This window comes from Patella vulgata, chromosome 7, assembly GCF_932274485.2.
Source record: "Patella vulgata chromosome 7, xgPatVulg1.2, whole genome shotgun sequence".
Taxonomy (NCBI): Eukaryota; Metazoa; Mollusca; class Gastropoda; family Patellidae; genus Patella; species Patella vulgata.
Genome location: NC_065885.2, coordinates 18,232,218 through 18,242,849, shown reverse-complemented (window position 1 = coordinate 18,242,849; position 10,632 = coordinate 18,232,218). Strand labels below are relative to the sequence as shown.

Sequence of the window (10,632 nt, the reverse complement as noted above, 5' to 3'; positions counted from 1 at the left end):
CATTCACGCCAAAGAACATGACAAATCCGTCATATAATTATGCATTTATACGTTTGTGGGTGAGGAGACGTAATCCTCCCAACGAGCCACGGTGTAAGACGCTGGTTCATTAATCAGGGTATCCGATCTAGGTGCTGGCCGAGGAAGTTTCTTGGGATTTCCAATCGCGGTTTCCACTTGTCAGTGATGCAGACAGTGTCTAGCCTTACACGTTGGTAATCAAGTAAAAGAACCCTTGATTGACAGTTGAGTAGTTGAAAAAGAGTAGGCCGTGTGATTTGATATCCGGATAAAATTTCCCACATAGCACAATGCATGTCGTATGCTCGTCTTCAGTATCACCTGCAGTTGGTGCAGAAAAGTAGGACGTAAAACCGCATTTCATTTTGTAATCCTCCCAACGCATATTCCGTAACCTTTTTGTGCGATCGATGTTACCGGTAGTTATGTGTATCTCAGTCAGTCAATATGGAGAACCCGACGAAAACCCACTAGGCTACTGGTTGGGTAGAGATGGTTCCACTACTGATGTCTTCCGCCTTACTCCAGCCACAGTAGTAGCTCGTCCTGCGGAGTTCCTTTGCGTAAGTTTTTTAGTCAAATGACTACAAAAAGGTTACTGACCTACAGCTCCCTTAATTTATACATAAACTGGCCCAAAACTGTACTGTACATAGCTTAACATATAATAAACCAATTCCCATTGAAATAAAGGTGAAGCCTTACCGCATAATTATATGATATGAAACCAAACTGCTACGAGTAATTTTTCGCCTACCGAACTTATTTCATCTGGCCGGTGTCATGGCGGCTTTCGAATTATAAGAAACACCGCTTTGAAAATGTAGATCGCATTACCACAAAGTAACTACTTTAGTGGTCCAGTCTTCACTATTGTGATAGAATTACTATATCAATTGTAGCGTTAAACTGTGTGTTTAACTATACATTTAATTGTAGCTAATTGCCTCATGCTGATTGCAAACTTGTCTCAAGTTTATCAAAAGATAGGTTGACTGGCAACTAAACATGCGCCCACAGCACCTTTGTCTTCGGAGAAGTCCGTATGGGTCATATTTGTTGTTTTGCAGGTGGAAACATCAAAATGACACAAAAGCTGATCAAAAGAAACAACCTATTAATAAGTAATAAAGTAATTAGCCTGTAGAGAGTCCACAATATGTTTCAATGTCAGTGAGGGCTATAACTCTGCCAGTAATTATTGGTAGTCACTGAAAATCAATGGGTTTTTTTCGTCTGATGGCCATAACACTTACATCTTGTATAAGAGAGAGAGAGAAATGGGGTTAAACGTCCACTCGACACAAACTAGGTCATTTCGGGACTAACATGGTTTAATTTTATTTCAATAATTCACTTGCGCATAGGGGTCTTTAGCAGGTGGGGGGAAATCGGAGGACCCGAAGAAAACCAACAAGGTTGGACAGGCGACTCTACTCCTTGTCACGTACGACCGGGGATTCGAAACCACCCCAGTTGACTCAATGACAGGCTTTCTGATACAGCGGGCACATGCTAACCATTCGGCCATCCAACCCCCCTCTTGTATAAGTCAATTGGATTATAACTTTAGCCTTGAGAGCGTCTTTATGACCTCAAGAGGGTCCACAAGCTAAAAACGTGTTTTTTGTACAATCAGGGGACATAATTCAGGAAGCTATGGTTCGATATATGTGAATATCTACTGGAACAGAGATCCTTTGGATATAAACATATTATTTAAGTTTCATCAATATCGGATAAAAACTGTGACCTCTTTAAAACATTACATACTTTTCCACTATTATCGCACAAGGAGCGTCCATTTTCACGAAATTCGAATTCAACCATCATTAGGGTGTAACCATGATATATTTGAATAGTTTCGAAAGAAACCGAGATGTTTGGGTTGTAAACATACGTTTTAAGTTTCATCAAAATCGGATAAGACTTGTGACCTCTGGAGTGTCCACAAGCTAAAAACGTGATTTTTTGTACAATCAGGGGCCATAATCCATAAAGTTACAGTCCGATACATGTCAATATCGAAAGAAACAGACATCTTTGGACAATAAACCTATATTAAAATTGTGACCTGTAGCGTGTCCACCCAAAAACAAATCGTGGACGGACAGACAGACAGGGACGACAACAATATACGTCCACATCAAAATGTGGGCGTAAAAAACTGATCTAATTATTTCACAAAGTTTAATCAATAATGATTACGTTACATATGCATGAATTAAAACCAAATCACAGTCTAGATATTTCAAAATTAATAAACAATTATCACAATTTTCCATAATATATACAATATTTCAAAATATAAAACAAAATGTTACATGTATTTACATTCAAAATTTGTAATGAAATAATAAGATCCAATGAAAAAAGTTCTTTATTGTTACATTATCATCAACTCAACTGTCTGTGAAGAAACGATGTAATAACATAACATAACATAACATATTACATTTGATATAGTGCACATTACTGCCATGCATTCAATGGCGCTTCACAAAGTCTTACACAAACGTTAAAGAAATGCTTTACGAAAAAAATATGTTTTGAGTTTCTTTTTAAAATCCGTTACAGTTTGACATTGTTTCACACTTTCTGGAAGGGTATTCCAGAGCTGCGGTCCTAGCACATTGAACGATCTGTCTGCAAATGTTTTACTTTTTGTCTTGGGTATAAATGTTTTTTGATGATGATCTCATATTGCATGATGAAGTTTGGGACTGCAATAATTCAGAAAGGTAGACAGGGGCAAGGTTGTGGAGACACTTATACACCAGTACCAGTAGCTTGAATTGGCATCGGACTTCAACTGGCAATATATGAAGTTCTTTCAGAGCACCAGTCGAGCTATGGCCGTAATTAACACCAAGAATTAGCTTTGCAGTAAAATTTTGAATTCGTTGGAGAGGTTGAAGAGTAGTTGCTGGCAAACCACAGAGCAGACTATTTCTGTAATCCATATGGGAGAAAACTAAAGAACTGGCAATTTGAAGAGATGATTCTCGCGAAAGAAACGGTCTCAATTTCCGCAAGTTGAACATTGCCGAAGCAGCACAACAAGTCTTCTGGGCAAAATGACTCTTTAAGTTTAAGTTTTCGTCCAAATGCATCCCCAGGAATTTAACACGGGATGAAGACCCAACTACAGAATCCCCAACTCTTAATTCGTGGATGGTAGACTTGTGGAGCTAACGGCTACCACCGAAGATAATAACCTCAGTTTTTTCGTCGTTCATCTTTAGTCGATTATGCAGCATCCAGATTTTAACGTCGTCTAAGGACTCTGATATGCGGGAAGCAATATGAGATTCTGCATCAAGATCTCCGGCTTTAAAACTGTCATACAAGCTGTGGTCATCGGCGTAGCCAACTAATGTTTGATTGTGTCTGATGCAGGATGCTAGTGTACTGGTATAGCAGATAAAGTAGATCAGACCATTGATGCTACCTTGTGGAACTGAAAAATTTACATGTTTTACATCGGAGAAATCATTCTTAACTTTTACACGAAAACTCCTGTTTTGTAGATATGACGCCATCCACTCTTTTGCAATTTCTGCAACACCAAAATGATTCGACATTATCATAAGCAAAAGCTTGTGGTGCACGGTAATCAAAGGTTTCTATTTCTAGAATTCAATTTTTAATAAGCTCAATCTTGAAATGCATTTACTAAGCTCCATCTAGAAAGCATTTTACCAATCTAGATCTTGAAATTTCTCCTGTACCATTTTTCTTCTGGTATTCTTCTCTAGATTTCATTATTCCCTACAATGATATATTTGATCAGATAATTTATGTTACATACAGTACACAACCCATCACATTATATGATCAGCATGAATTATAAAACCAATATAGATCACCTGAAAATCAACCAGGATGGTCTTCTCCAGGGCTCCAATATTAATATAAATGCCATTAAATCTAAAAATGACAACACAGGTGAAGTGAATACAGAGGACATGACCGTTCATGCAGCCGGAAATACTCCTGTAACAAGGTACTGCTTAAACTTTGCAGTACTTATCCATTTTTACAATCTAGTAATACATTTCAGGCCTTGATTTCAGTTTATTGGATTAATATATTAGGAGTTTCATCGCTCTCACATAATTAGAACTAAAGTTATCGTGTCCCAAAGCATCAACCAATCAAATTGCTTATCTCTGCTTACCCTAAGTAGAAGATTCTCATCTTCTAAACACCTACGGCAAGTGTGAACATTCTAACTCAATTAAAATGATAGGTATTGTGTTCCAAAGTCTCGACCAATCAAATTGCTTATCGCTCTGCTTACCCCGAACATGCTCATTATCGAACTTAGTCAAGGTATTGATGTAATGAAACTATACACCAAGTTTCATCACTCTCACTTAATTAGAACTAAAGTTATCGTGTCCCAAAGCATCAACCAATCAAATTGCTTATCTCTGCTTACCCTAGGCAGAAAGTGCTCATCTTCGAACTCCATCAAGGCATTGACCTAATAAACATCTACAAGAAGTTTGAACATTTTAGCTCAATTAGAAGGAGAGTTATTGTGTTCTAAAATCTCTGCCAATCAAATAGCTTATCGCTCTGCTTACCCTGAGCAGAAAATGCTCATTATCGAACATAGTCAAGGTATTGATGTAATGAAATTATACATCAAGCTTCATCACTCAATCAATTTGCTTATCTCTACTTAACCTAAGCAGAAAATGCTCATCTTTGCACTCATCTTTATTAGGTATTGACCTAATAAACACCTACACTGTCACCAAGTTTGAATATTCTACCTCAATTAGAAAGAGAGTTATTGTGTCCCAAAAAGTGTGACGGACAGACAAACTGACGGACAGACAGACAGACAAACGAACCCATTTTAATAGTTCCCTGCTTTCTTCGAAAGGCGGGGGACAATAATTTTTTTTAGAGAGTTCACAATACAAGATTCACAAAATAATACACAGTGAACGTTAACAAAGTGATGGTTGGGTGACTCTTCGAACTAGCCAAACCCTTACAGAAATTCTGACCTGTAGGGTGTTTATGAAGTATATTGTACAGTAACAACCATTAAACATACATTATGCATGAGCTAAATCTGCCTATTGCAAGTCTTTCTTTAGGCCTGAAATGTTTTCTAAATTATTAATTAGACATTAATTAAAAATACATTATGTAAGATTTAGATAAAGAGCTAGCCATTATTGCTATAACAGTTTGAAAATAGATGATGTAAAATGAATAAATTGAAATTTCCTGTAAATTACTCTATTGCGAATGAAGATATGATCCTTTGAAGTTTGACAAGATGTGTGCATTAATTGCAACCACTTTACTTAAGCTAAGCCTTGATACTCCAATTCTAAATTAAATCGAAATACGGCTGAACCGTTCTAATCTATTTAATATCGGAGACATCCCATGGCATCAAGAGTTGATTATGGTCTGGATCAGTTTATTAATATCTTATTAATAATTTAGATAACTTTTCAGGCTAAAGAAAGACCTGCAATAGGCAGATTTAGCTCTTGCATAATGTAAGTTTAACTAATCATCTCTTGATGTCATCTGATTTCTCTGATATTAGCTAGATTAGAACAGTTCAGCCATATTTTGATTTAATCTTAAAAAGGAGGAGCGAGACTTAGCTTTGAACAACCAGTACGGTCGATGCAATTATTGCACACGTCTTTTCAAAACTTCAAATTCTAATATCTTCGCTGGCAATAAAGCAATTTGAATGAAATTTTCAATATTATTCATTTTACATTATCTATTTTCGAACTATTATAGCAAGAATGGCTAGCTCTCTATCTAAATCTTACATAATGTATCTGTAAGTTGAAATGAAGGCACATAATTAGAAAGTATAAAGAAATTACTTGAAACATATTCCCCCCTTAAGTTCTTTTTGGGATCATTTCACTTCTGCTGAAGTCTTTAGTTTGATTTTTTCAACTTAAACATCCAACATTAATACATTCTTGTGTCTTTTCTCTGCTTAAGGAGCTTTATTTTTCTCCAAATCAACTTCTAAAAAATATAAATAAAACATAATGTGAAAAATTATTTAGCTACTGCCATGTACATGTACACTAACATAGTTAAAAATACCGCATTGGTTAACCTTCACTTCACTACACAAAAGGCCAATTCAGAATTAGATTGGAGGCCTTGTGCATGTTTAGGCCTATAGTTTACAGAAACTATTCTGAGATGCATCAATGTCCTTGTACGTTGTAAATCGCCACAAACTGGATCTGTCTGTTCTATTTCTGGTCAGTTTAACCCCCCAATTTATTTTTAGCTTGAGAAAATTGTAAAGTAAGTGGGTTTAAAATGTTTATTTCCTTCTGGTAGCCTATTCAGAAGCTTATATTCAAACTAGTTCAAAATTGCAGGGTATTTAAGACCAAATGCTGTTGCACATGTAGTCATTTTGCCAGGAACAGGCTATAGTTTACGTACTGTGCATGCCCAAAGCAAGCTGGAGCCAGAGATTTTAAGACGGCTACAGGTGGGGTTGTTAAACTGGTTTATTTGGTCCCACCTTTGTGTTCAGACGATATTCAATCCAGTAATATAAAAGGAGAGTCTTTGTGTGCTGGTAAATTTGTACAGATAATCTAACCCTTACTAATAACTTTGTGCAGTAATAATAAGCTTAGCTTTTTCTATGGAAAGAATCTGGGTGGCGATTAATTTGTTTACAAATTAAATTTCCAAAATTAACATAATATTTAACATTACCTCACTTTCCCTTACTAATGACATACACATGTGCTTAGGAATAGTTACTGGGTCCATGGACTGTTTTTCTTTTTTATATGTAAGGTAAACTTATGTACCAGCCACCCTCCTCCCTTCGTTCACTCATTGTTACCAGTCCATGTTTCCCCTTGTCAGTGAAGCAGGATGGAGGGCCTGACAAGGACAGCTGTCTAGTCGTTCGGATGGTACAAAAACCTGAGGTCCCATGTACACATTGACGTGCATGTTAAAGATCACTTGACAGTTGGAATTCAATATAAGAGTAGGCCGTAGCGCCACTGTCCAGGCAAAATCTCCCCTCATAGCACACTGTATGGCATATGCCTGTCTTCATTAGCCCAGTATGGAGTAGAACAGTAGGACGTTAAACTCCATTTCATTTCATTTCATTTCTAAAAAGGCACAAACGTAAACTATATGAAATGGATAGATAGACTGATAGCATGGACAAAATTACATGACAATTTATACTAAAGAAATGAAATGGGGTGTTTATTGTCATACTTTCTGCTACTAATCCCACTAGTGTAGAATGTAGAAAACAACAATTGAAGGTTGTTTGGGGAATTAAATTCCAAATGGGATTATTCGAGCTATGGAAGACGGAGATGAAATGAAATTGGGTTTAATGTCCTACTGTTCTTTTCCGCCTGGGTTAATGAAGATGAGCACATGATATGAGTGAAATTTTGCCCGGACAGCTGCGCTATGACCTACTCTTACAAGTTATATATCCAATTCCAACTGCCACGGCATCTTTTACGTGCACGCCAATGTGAACATGTGACCTTGTTTTTTGTCCCATCCAAATGACTAGACAGCTGTCCTGGTCAGGTCCCCTGTCCTGCACCACTGACATGGGGTAACCACACCAGAGAATAATGAAACCGATATCTGACATGCAGTGTACTAGTACATGTATAAAGAAATTTTGGTTTGCCCGCCTACTCTTATTTCAATTTCAAACTGTAAAAGGTTCTTTTAGTTACCGGTACGTGCATGCCGTGTACAGGGGAACTTGTTTATCGTACCATCTGAATGACTAATTCCTGTCAGAACTGTATCTCGCAGACAAAATTCTTTGACCATTCCTGTCAGTCCAAATGGAAAGCTTCAATAAGAAAATACTGAATTGTTTCAATCGCATTTAGTAATTGAACTGGAATATACAGGTCACAATTCTCTGGAATACAATTACTGCTTATTACTGAGCGATGTTTCGACTGGGCTTCCCTACTCGAAACATCGCTCAGTAATAAGCAGCACTGGTAATTGCAATCCATAGAACTGTACATAAATAATAATAATCAAATTTTTTGCTTTTTTTAAATAGAATTTTGTGATTCAAAACACTTGAAAATGGTGATAGATTATTATCAATATATAGCCTATTATCAAATGTTGTGGAAAATGATTCCTTTTGGCAAACAAAGAAATACAGTGAAAATAGAAGGAAAAGACTCCAAAATAGCCTTAGACAGAGACTGTGGTAATGGCTAAAAGAGTTGTATTTTCATATTGTGGCTTAATAATAATAAGGACGGACAGGAATTGACAGAAGACTTTGTCCGTGAGTGACCGTTACGAAACAAAACAACTGAATGACTACTAGAGCAGGTCACACTGTTAATTCCTTCCAGCTCAGTAAGACTAAAGTGTCTAAAAGTAGACTAAAACTAAAGCCGCAATAATTTAATATGTCATACGTTGCCTATCTTTTTGCTTTCGTCCTGTTTTCACATTCAATCTATTTTGTAAAAATCGAAAAATGATATCTAATTTTGCATCATTGTCTTCTTTTTCAGTAAGGGAATTTCTTCAACACAGGCCCTTATAATAAGAAATAACTAATATAATAGGCCCTAATAACAGTAACAATAAATAACAACGCATTGTTACATGAAATCAGAAAATTTGCCTGGCCTTTTAAGTTCAAAGTTTTAGTTCTAAACACATTTGGCTGTGAGAGGAAGTAGATCTAGTAGGCTATGTATAGAAAAATTTAATTATTAATAAACTATATGAAATACTTACCGTTTGGGTCTTTAAACAAATACTGTAGGCCTATGTATAGGTCGCGAAACAAATCAACGTGTTCTTTGACTTCATAAAAGCATAAAAGGTTAGATATAATGATGCCATGGCCGTGGCGACATGCTTAGGGGGTTTTTTTTGTTTTTTTTTTCAGTCAACCCGATTGATTCAGTTTCAAAACTTTCGGCCTCATTCCTTGAGACGATAAATTTATCTAACGATAAAAACAAATTAATCTCAGAATGTCTGATATTGTATTGACGAGACATTCGACCCATTACACGTTCTCTTCCGTAAATAAGATAATCCTAAACAGTTTTGTTTTTTTTAAATTATATTATTAAATTGGTAACAGAATAATCAGATTCTGAAAGCGAATTATTCGGGTAAACGCGTCGCATAACCAGATCACCGCTCGAAATGGAACCATATCGCAAAATAGTTCCAGTTTTTGACTGGATTAAAGATAATAATTAATTGTGTGACATAATAAATTGACTTAGCTGCATTCGATATAAAATTTTGACAAGAAGAAAGTCCCTGTTACAGCCACGGTTATACCTCCATTAAAAGTCAAATCGGAATCTAGGCCACGACGAATCCCTAGTAACTCACTATTTTCAAAAATGACCGAAATATAAATTTACATTTGTTACAGAATCAGAATATTCCAAATCTTTCTAGAACTTTTGATTTGATGAATTTACATAGCTAACAAATGTTTTCATACTTTAGCATTGAAAAGAGATATTACGAATAACAATTTAACGTTCGATACATTTAAAACGAAAGGACAAATTACGTGGGTTTTTTTTATTTTTATTAAATTAGTAGGCCTACAAATCGTTACTGCTATAGTCAGAAATACGATTGGAATAGATAATAGATAAGATCAGATTTTAATGTACCAAAACATCCATTAAGACGGGAAGAATACTCCTATAGTAAAGGGAGCAAATTATAAAATGGTGGATCAAAAAGCGACTCAGAACTGTTCGAGAGAAGTTTATGCAATGTACAGTGTATATGTTATAATTGTCGAAATTAGAATATAGGGACCTCTGAAAAGAAAGTTCATTAAATAATAATATATATGCATACAGCGCACAGTTTCCTCCTATAAATAGGATAGGGCCTTGATTATCTACACAAAATCTCATCTTTAATCCCTATTTTAGTATTATTCATAAATATTTTGGCCGCAGTAAAATATGAGTAATTTAGTTGTTTATTAAATAAGTCCACATTTCGTCAATAACCAGAAAATGGGAATAAAGTTAGTTTTCCAAGTCTCGATTTATTTATTAGGAAAATAAAAACTATACGGCCCTTGTTAGTTGCTACTATAGTAGATAACAAAGGCTGCCCTTGTTAGTTGTTACTGTAGCGGCTAACAATTTACCCCCAGAGGCGCAGAGGCACCCTTAGCGCTGCTACGAGCATCTAAAAATGACTAACAACTCTCTACTACTAGCAGGCTAATAATAGGCGGATCGGGTGAAAATGTCAATATATCAGATTTACACCAAAATTGTTACACTTGCGTATGTTAAGAAATCCACATCTCAGAACTATAGGTTATATTGTTAATAAATGTTTTTGACATTTCCAGTCGCAGCATAAAAAGTATAATTTAAGATAAGTAGTTTAGGTATTTCACCCTCTGATGTTTCTTAAAATAGATTAATTATTGGACAATCTGTTAATTGTCTCCATTTTCTCTTTCCTTATATGGATTTTATTTCTCTTATTACGGATTAGGATTTATAGCGTACAGTGTTTGTACCTACAATAATCAAGGCTCTTTGTTTA

General features: G+C 35.8%; 1 long non-coding RNA gene across 3 annotated transcripts; it reads right to left on the bottom strand.

The window, feature by feature from the left end:
- Positions 1-2,287: 2,287 nt before the first annotated feature.
- Positions 2,288-10,303, bottom strand: LOC130013532 (uncharacterized). 3 transcript variants are annotated; one of them, XR_008788710.1, is made up of 4 exons: positions 8,821-10,303; positions 7,776-7,897; positions 5,898-6,048; positions 2,288-3,792 (listed from the first exon to the last, which is right to left on the bottom strand). It is a non-coding gene; the product is annotated as an uncharacterized LOC130013532 (long non-coding RNA). The 3 variants fall into 3 exon arrangements; XR_008788708.1 differs by lacking the exon at positions 7,776-7,897; XR_008788709.1 differs by lacking the exon at positions 8,821-10,303 and having other exon boundaries at positions 7,776-8,745.
- Positions 10,304-10,632: the final 329 nt, after the last annotated feature.